We start from the raw sequence: 8,638 nt of genomic DNA, 5'->3' as shown, positions 1-8,638 counted from the left end.
CCGTACACGGATGAGGATGGTCAAACGTATATGCCCGCAGCTTGTCACACGATGTCTAAGGACGAAAAAACACATTTTTTTAAAGTGCTTCGGAATGTAAGGGTGCCGGACAGATATGCCTCGAATATTTTCCGATGTGTACAACTTAGTGATCGTACGATATTCGGTTTGAAGAGCCATGATAGTCACGTAATTATGCAACAACTTCTACCTATTGCATTGCATGGATCATTGCCAGGAAACGTGGTTAGATCACTTGTCGGGATGTCTGCATTCTTCATGGGCCTATGTTCAACGTCATTGACACGAGATGATATGGACTGACTAGAGGGTGACATTTATATTACTTTGTGCCAGATGGAAAGGGTCTTTCCCCCAAGTTTTTTTACTGTGATGGTTCACTTGGTCGTCCATCTTGTCCGTGAATGCCGACTTGGTGGACCGGTACAGTATAAGTGGATGTATCCGGCAGAAATGTAAAATAACTTTACTTATATTCATCAAATTATTTTTTCTCCGATATACAACCGTCACTAACTGTAATGAATGAATTATGATCATATGTAGAAGCCTTGGAGTGTTCAAATCTAATGTTCGCAATAAAGCAGCTCTTAAGGGCTGCATTGCGGAGGGCTACATAGCAACGGAGTTGGTGGCGTTCTGCTCAAGGTACCTAGATCATGCACCAACATTTCACAATAGGGCTCTAAGAAACTTGAATGGTTCAAAGGGTGTGGGAATACGAGTCATCCTCGACCGTGTCACATTGACACAAATTCACCGATACATTTTGTTTAACTCGTGTTAGTAGTGTATGCAAGTTCAATATCACCTTGCACCCTTAGTTGTGAATTATAATATAATTTAAACTTTGTATTGTAGGGTGCACATGGATACACTTAGGCGATCATGCGATAGATGGCGAACGACGGAAGACCAATTGAAAACCCAACATCATGCGCTGTTCTGCGATTGGTATTGTGACTACGTAAGACTACCGTGATGTATAACTGTTACAGACCCATTATATTTAGTTATTGGTTCATAACAACTAACAAAACTAACTTTCTTATGGTCAATTGTACATATGTGCTAACAGGTCGATCGATTGGACGATCGACAAAGGAAAGAAATAGGTGACAAACTGGTAACACATTGTAGAGGGCCGAAGGCCACAATGACCAGATATAACAGATATGTGGTTAACGGAAAGCTGTTTTGCATTATTACATTTGATGCTGAAAAAAGGACCCAAAACAGCGGGGTGTGCGTGCCAATTGTTGATGGCGAAACGTACTATGGGAAGTTGACGGAAATAATTGAGGTGGAGTACTTCGACAGGACTAAGTATGTTTTGTTCAAGTGTGATTGGACGGGCAACACGAGGGACAGGGGGTACAAAGTAGACGAGTATGGCATACTGCTTGTCAGCTTCAAAAACCTTGTCCACCGGGGTCACAAAATTACTGATGAACCGTATGTGCTAACGTCACAAGTTGACCAAGTTTTTTACGTCCAAGATGAAAGGGACCCTGATTGGGCTTGTATTGTAAGGACTAAACCTAGAAACGTATACGACGTTGGACAAGGTGAAGGTTCTGACGATGAAAGTGTCAACTACCACGAATGTGAGCCGCTCCTATTGACCAGGAATAATGAATTGGATCCACATAATGGCATTGACTACATTCGACAAGACTTAGATCCGTATGTGGTTTAAAAAAATTTAAAACTTTAATAATATATATAGTTCACATTATTTTGACGTATTTAATGTTATTTCTTTATACATTGATTGGGTATTGTGGTGCATTTTTTATCTATTATATACCTAATTAATTGGGTATATTATGTGTTTTGCAGGTTGATATGAGTACGAGGGGGAAGAGTAGACGACGGGAGTCCATACAGATAGACGACCAGGGGTATAGACCCTTACTTCCTGAGCATGGAGAAGGGTCTCAACATGTTCCGTATCACACGGATGCCTCATATGATCTTGGAAGACAATATCCTACTATGAGCGAGTTGGGGGTATGTGAACATGGTGAGGTAGAGAGGATGTTCCCCCCTGAGTTGAACACGAGTATCCCATACAGTGAGCCATCGCCTCCGGATGATAGCGAGACAAAGTACTATGGGGAGGACGCGGATGATGGCTTAGGTGACTTGGAGGCCGCTGATCCTCCAGAAGAGTTGGGCATTCGCCAGCTCCAGACAATAAGTAAGTATATATGCTTCAAATACCTATATTGAATATGTATAAAATTTATGTAGTTACTATTAAATTTCAAACAATTAACATTTGCAATTATTAATGTGTTAGGGATCGGGGGAGACGGGAGCACCCAATTTCAGGTGGTGGACATCCCACCATTGAACAAGAAGTGGGAGGTCCCCCCAGAGCAAAAAATTGTCTGCGAGTACAATAAGGCGTGGCAGCTCGTAGGATTTAGTAGGATGAAATTCAGAAGGGAGGCCGGCAACGTCATAAGGGCCGGGACTTATGTTAGGCTCTGGGATGAATGGGAGCATGTACATCCCCGTGCGAAGGAAGATGTATGAAACGTCTTGATGGTATGGTTAAATTTATTCTCATATTTTCGCATGTGTTTTTCAATATTTTAAACGTTGTTTATGTGTGCAATTATACGCCTAATTTTTACTTGGTATATATGCAGACTCAGTTCTACATGCCGCCTGAGTACGATCTTCAGGCGATTAAAATGGACGCCTTCAGAGATATGTGCTCGAAGCTGAAGAGTTGGAGACACGTTGTAAAACGCAAGTTAAAAATCAAGGAGGGCGATACTCCAGACTTAGTGAAGGCGAGAATAGGCGAGGCTGCCGTTAGGAAATACGACGCCGAGGACTTGAATGTCTTGTTGGCAAGATGGTGCGACTCGAAAAATCAGGTATATCCGGAGTGTTTTTAGAATATGTCTTCTTGATTGGTTTGCTTTAATTTGTTCATAGGCTTGTGATGATCGATCTCCCATTGTTGATTATTGTCCATATAGTAAAGAAATATATGAATATATTTGAATAGGAAGACAAAAGGAACAATTGGCTAGTGGAATTAATTGTAATTGTTTAGTTTCATTAATTGTAATTGGGTTAGGCCTGACATTTCAAGAATGATATACATGTAGGAGTTTGCTGTCAAGATGAAGGAATTGCGAGCAAAAAACAACACACCTCACTGCACCGAGTCGATGAGCTTCGCTAGAGCGACATATCAAGAGGAATTTATATATCTTTACTATATATATATATATATATATATATATATATATATATATATATATATATAAAATCAGTTGTTTAGGTCTATGTTTTTCTTAATTTTTTTTGTTTTTGTTATTGTTGTATTGATATATTTTCTATACAGACTGTAGCCACAGGCGGCACTCCTCCAACTCGAGCGCAAAGTTACGTCACGACTCACACAACGAAGGATGGTGGCTATCCGAATGACGTGGTCAGGGAGAGATGTGTAAGTACTCAAGCATATATATTTTGATAAATTACTTATGATTAACGTTCCTTATACGAGATACTAATTTGTTTTTTAATGTACAGGAGAGGATAAAGGAATTGATGCCCACTGACCCGGCAAATAGTAAGACCATGATGGAAGGGACGGTACTGTGGACACCTGATGACGCATATGCTCAGGCGCATGGAAATAAGCCTGAGTATGCTGGCACGGTCCGTCAGCTGGGTCCGAATGTGTTGCCGGTGCGGGGCAGCATACATTCATACTATACACCGTCCCAGACACGGTCTCAAAATTCTTGGAGCTCCTCGTTCTCACAGATGACGGATAGAATTAGAGAACTTGAAGAGGAACGGGCACAAGAAAGACGTGTGATGGAAAAAGAGCAGGCAGCACAAAGAAGTGCAATGGAAGAGATGGCGAGGCAGATTGAAGCACAAAAAGCGCAGATAGCAGAGAAAGATGCTATGATTGACGCTCGTTTTCGCAAGATCGAGGCCATGTTCGCGTCGACGTCTGGATCTGCGCCCCATAGAGGTAATGATATATTTTATTTTGTTTTTGTAACAATTGTTAACTGTTAGAAATAACAGTTAGAAACAACTATTAGAAACCCCTAGTTACAGCGGTCCATTTTAGAACTTACGTATATTTTCATCATATTACATAGTAATTTTGAATTTTTGTATTGATTATTATTGGTTCACAACTCATTTGCAGGTAATGCAGATTAAGAGTTGGGGGATGACTGTGTTGAGTTGGGCGCCACACTTTGTTGATCATCACTGTTTGTATACATACTACTGTTTATTGTTTTGTATATAGTTAGATTAAACTATAGGTTTGTTGAGACTAATTGAAACTTATTTCTAATAGATAGTCCAGATGTGTTTTATTGTATATTTGTTTTGCCTTGTGTTAGAACGTGTTTTCGATGTATATATATGTTTTGTTATGTGTTGTGTTGGAATGTAGTATGTGTGTTGGAATTTTGTTTAATGAAGTATGTATTGTATATATATTATTGGATATTGGATATATATTATTAATGGAGTTGTGTTGTGTTGGATATATATATTGGATATTGGATTTTGTTTAATGAAGTTGTGTTGGATATATATATTCTTTGAACCTCATAGTATGTTCTTGTAATTGCTAATGGGTGGGCTGAAACTATTAGTAGCTATATTAGAAACTTGCTGTGAAATGTTGCATGTGAAATTCACAATCCTATTAGCATTTTCAAATAGCTCCTTCTAGTTAGATGTTTTTGGTGGATTATGTATTAGAGATTATGGATTTGATTATGTATTGGATTATGGATTGGATTGAATTATGTATGTGGATTATGGATTGGATTATGTATGTGGATTACGGATGTGTATTATGGATGTGGATTATGGATTGGATTGGATTGGATTGGATTATGTATGTGGATTATGGATCGGATTATGTATATAGATTATGGATGTGTATTATGTATGTGGATTATGGATTGGATTGGATTATGTATTGGATTATGGATTGGATTATGGATGTGGATTATGTATTAGATTGGATTATGTATGTGGATTATGGATTAGATTGGATTATGTATGTAGATTATGGATTGGATTATGTATGTGTATTATGGATGTGTATTGGATTGGATTATGTATTGGATTGGATTATGTATGTGGATTATGTATTGGATTGGATTATGGATTGGATTATGTATGTGGATTATAGATGTGTATTATGGATTGGATTATGGATGTGTATTATGGATTGTATTGGATTATGGAATAATATTGGATTGGAAGTATGTGGATTAGAAATATTGGAATTATTGTATTGGAATATCAGGAATTGGAATATTGTAATTATTTTTTATTAAAAAAAAATTATATATATTTTTTGACGTGTCAAACGGCGTGACACGTCCAAAAAAATTTTTGACGTGCTAAAATCGACACGTCAAAAAAAAAAAATTTTGACGTGTTGCTCCAAACACGTCAAAAGTTTTTAATGTGTCACTATCGACACGTCAAAAATCTGAAATTTTTTACATCCCCCCTTTTAACCGTTGCTAAACGTCAAAAACCACACGTCAACAGGGGTTTTTGACATGTCAATACCATTGACACGTCAAAAACCTCTAGTCAGAAATTCTCACAATTTTTGTAGTGCTTGTTGATGGCGGCTCATCGAAACCCTTCTTAGGGTTTAACTATTGGGTTATGTGACTCATCAAATACGCTATACTGGGAAGAAGAATGGGACTATACACAAATAACAATCATAGATTAGGAGGTGTACGATGCTTAGGCGAAAATGAAGGATGACTGGTTCGATGAATGAAAGAAAAAATACGTTGTTCATTGGGTTATACGGAAGCTCTCAAATGGAGGGATTTGGGTAACAGTGGCTTAGAAAATACCATTCTAGTAAAATAGAACTGAATGAAGTCGTGTAGGTTGGATTTTGAAGAAGTCAGGGATTCTGTAATGGAGGTGAGTGACAATGGTGGGATAAAAGGATGGCTGTCAAAGATTACAAGGTGGGAGCAAAGCGAGGTACTCATACAGTTTGGGAAAAAGAGAAAGTGACATAACCACTAATCCAAAATACCAATAGGCATGTGTGTTGAAATTCTAAGGGTTCGACGCACAATTGAGGCATTAATTGGTAATAGACAAAATACAATCCAAAGGGTTGGTGCTAATTGCAATACAATTAATTTCTGATACTTTCATTGACACACAATAACCAAGAGAGGGGGTAATTGTTGGAAATTGAGCCAGCAACATGGATTGGCCTATGTAGCCCATTTCTCACATAAGACATAACACATGCCAAATTGAGCCTAACATGTCGGACCTACAATGATGTGAGGAGTAAGAAATACATTTCCACTGCAAATCAAATAGCATAAAATCCCAAATTACCTTGAAGATATTGGATCTGGGAGAATCGTGAAATTCCTACAACTAGGTCCAGATCCCATGATTTAGGGAATCAATCAAGTCTCTATTTGCTAGGTTAAACATGACTCTAATAGCTAAGGCTATAAACTATAAAATGAGAACTCCAACAAGGTTTGAGGGACTTTTTGACTCTTAACAAAAACTCTTACTTATACGTTTATTCATTATTCTCCTCCTCAAGAATAGATTACTAACTTAAGTATCAGAGCTATTTCTCGCCGGTTCACACTGACAAGCTTCCTTGCTTACATCTTGTTTTTGCAAGTTATATCATCTTGGTTTTCATTGTTAGAAAAAGTTGTCCCATCAGGTTTCATAAATGGCTTGTCTCTTAAGAGATGAAGAAGTGTTTTCATCTTGAAGTGCTTTGGTGTTTTAGGCCTAGTTTAATTTGCAGAAAAGAGCCCCTATGATCCAGACCAGGCATAAAAGACCCATTTTGCAGCACCCAATACATTTTTGACATGTAAGCTAAACTCAGCTAAGCTTATTTTATAGAATAGGATTGAAAACACAAGATTATTTTGCAGTCCCCTTTCTTCATCGCCGGAAACTCCATAGCCACGCTGAACCCATCTTTTTTCAGTTTCTTCTCTGAACCCATCTTCTTTCTTCCATCCATTTTCTCTCTTTCTCTTAATCTCTCTCTTCCTATATTTTCTCAAGCATGCAAAACCCTCCATTTCTTTCTTTTTTTACAGGGTAGAATATGGCATACAAAACCCATTTTCGTTTTTTACAGGCAAAACTCTTGGTCTTGATAAGTGCTAAAATATATGTATTTTAGTTCCTTAATTTATATTTGTTAATTGCTTAGTTTTGTTAGTTTGTGCAATTTTATTTCCTTTTTGTATTTTCTTTGTTTTATAGGTCATGAAAGAAAAGAAAGCGTTTCCGAAAAAGTTTCAAGCTTAAAGGGCAAATTGGGAAGACTTAGAAGATATGGTTAAGCTTAACCAATCATAATAAATGACCTATATGATATAGTTAAGTTTAATCAAATAAAGGAAATGATTAAATCTGAATTTTTCTAATTGGAGTCAAAATCGGATTGCATTCAAATTTGAATTCTGCACATGTCTCTATATTTTGACCATAACTTTTAATTCAAGTATCCGATTGATGTAATTTTAGCGGCATTGGAACACTAACTCAAAATTATACAAATAATTATGAAATATCATTTCCTTAATTCGGACTTCTGATTTGCCAAAATCATCCCGTAATAAAAGAACACAAATTTGGACGAATCCTATTCCGATTTGTACTAGGATTACTTCATAATTGGACTAGGAGGCTAGACTCTGAATTTCATAGGATTACTTAGGCTTCTAGGACTCTCCTAAGGTCTATAAATAGACCTCTTACCTTCTAGGAAAAAGTGTGGAGAAGGAGGCACAAGCTCTGGAAAGGAACTGAAGGCTAGATTAAGAGGAGTTTGAGTTTTTCTTCTCTTCTACATTTTATTTTGTTATGTAGTTTATATTTTAATTGGAGCTAGATTGAAGCCCTAATCATGTCTTTTTAGGATTTCAATATTGACGCATTTGCTACAATTATACTTTCGTGTATTTAACTTGATTAATTTTTGTTTTATTGAATTTCTCATATGAATATGTGTGACCAGCATATGTATGTGATATGAATTAGTTATATAAGTCAATTTGGATGATCGAGTCCTAGGCTTAATAGAGTAACAAAAGAATTTTCTTACGGGTTCTTGGGTTAATCAACATGAGGAACCTGGAGTATACACTCATGCCCTAGGCCTCATGTATTTGTCGATTTCCACAGATTTATGCTTTCCTAAAGAACAAATTATTATACATCCATACTAAATCCTTTAAGAAAAAAAAATAATTAGAGAATACACCCATGTCTAATTCGTTGCTTAGGAAAATCTATAGCTTAAGGAGTATACACCCATGCTCTTAGGTTGGCAAACATTGAATATACCGGTATGATTGACGCATTGACATATTGTTATCTTATTGAGCATGATTAGTGGTGGATATCGAAACCCTAATTCTTTTTAGTTTTAGTTTATCTTTTATTTTATTTCTTTATTTTAATTCAATCGTGACAATTGAGTTTCATCCGTTAATTAAATAGGAAATTACTTCTATATAAGCATAATTTACCAATTCTCGTGAAAATGATCTCGTATTTGCCT

This window comes from Corylus avellana, chromosome 3 (genome assembly GCF_965113065.1).
Source record: "Corylus avellana chromosome 3, dhCorAvel1.hap1.2, whole genome shotgun sequence".
NCBI lineage: Eukaryota > Viridiplantae > Streptophyta > Magnoliopsida > Fagales > Betulaceae > Corylus > Corylus avellana.
Note: the sequence above shows the minus strand (reverse complement) of the source record.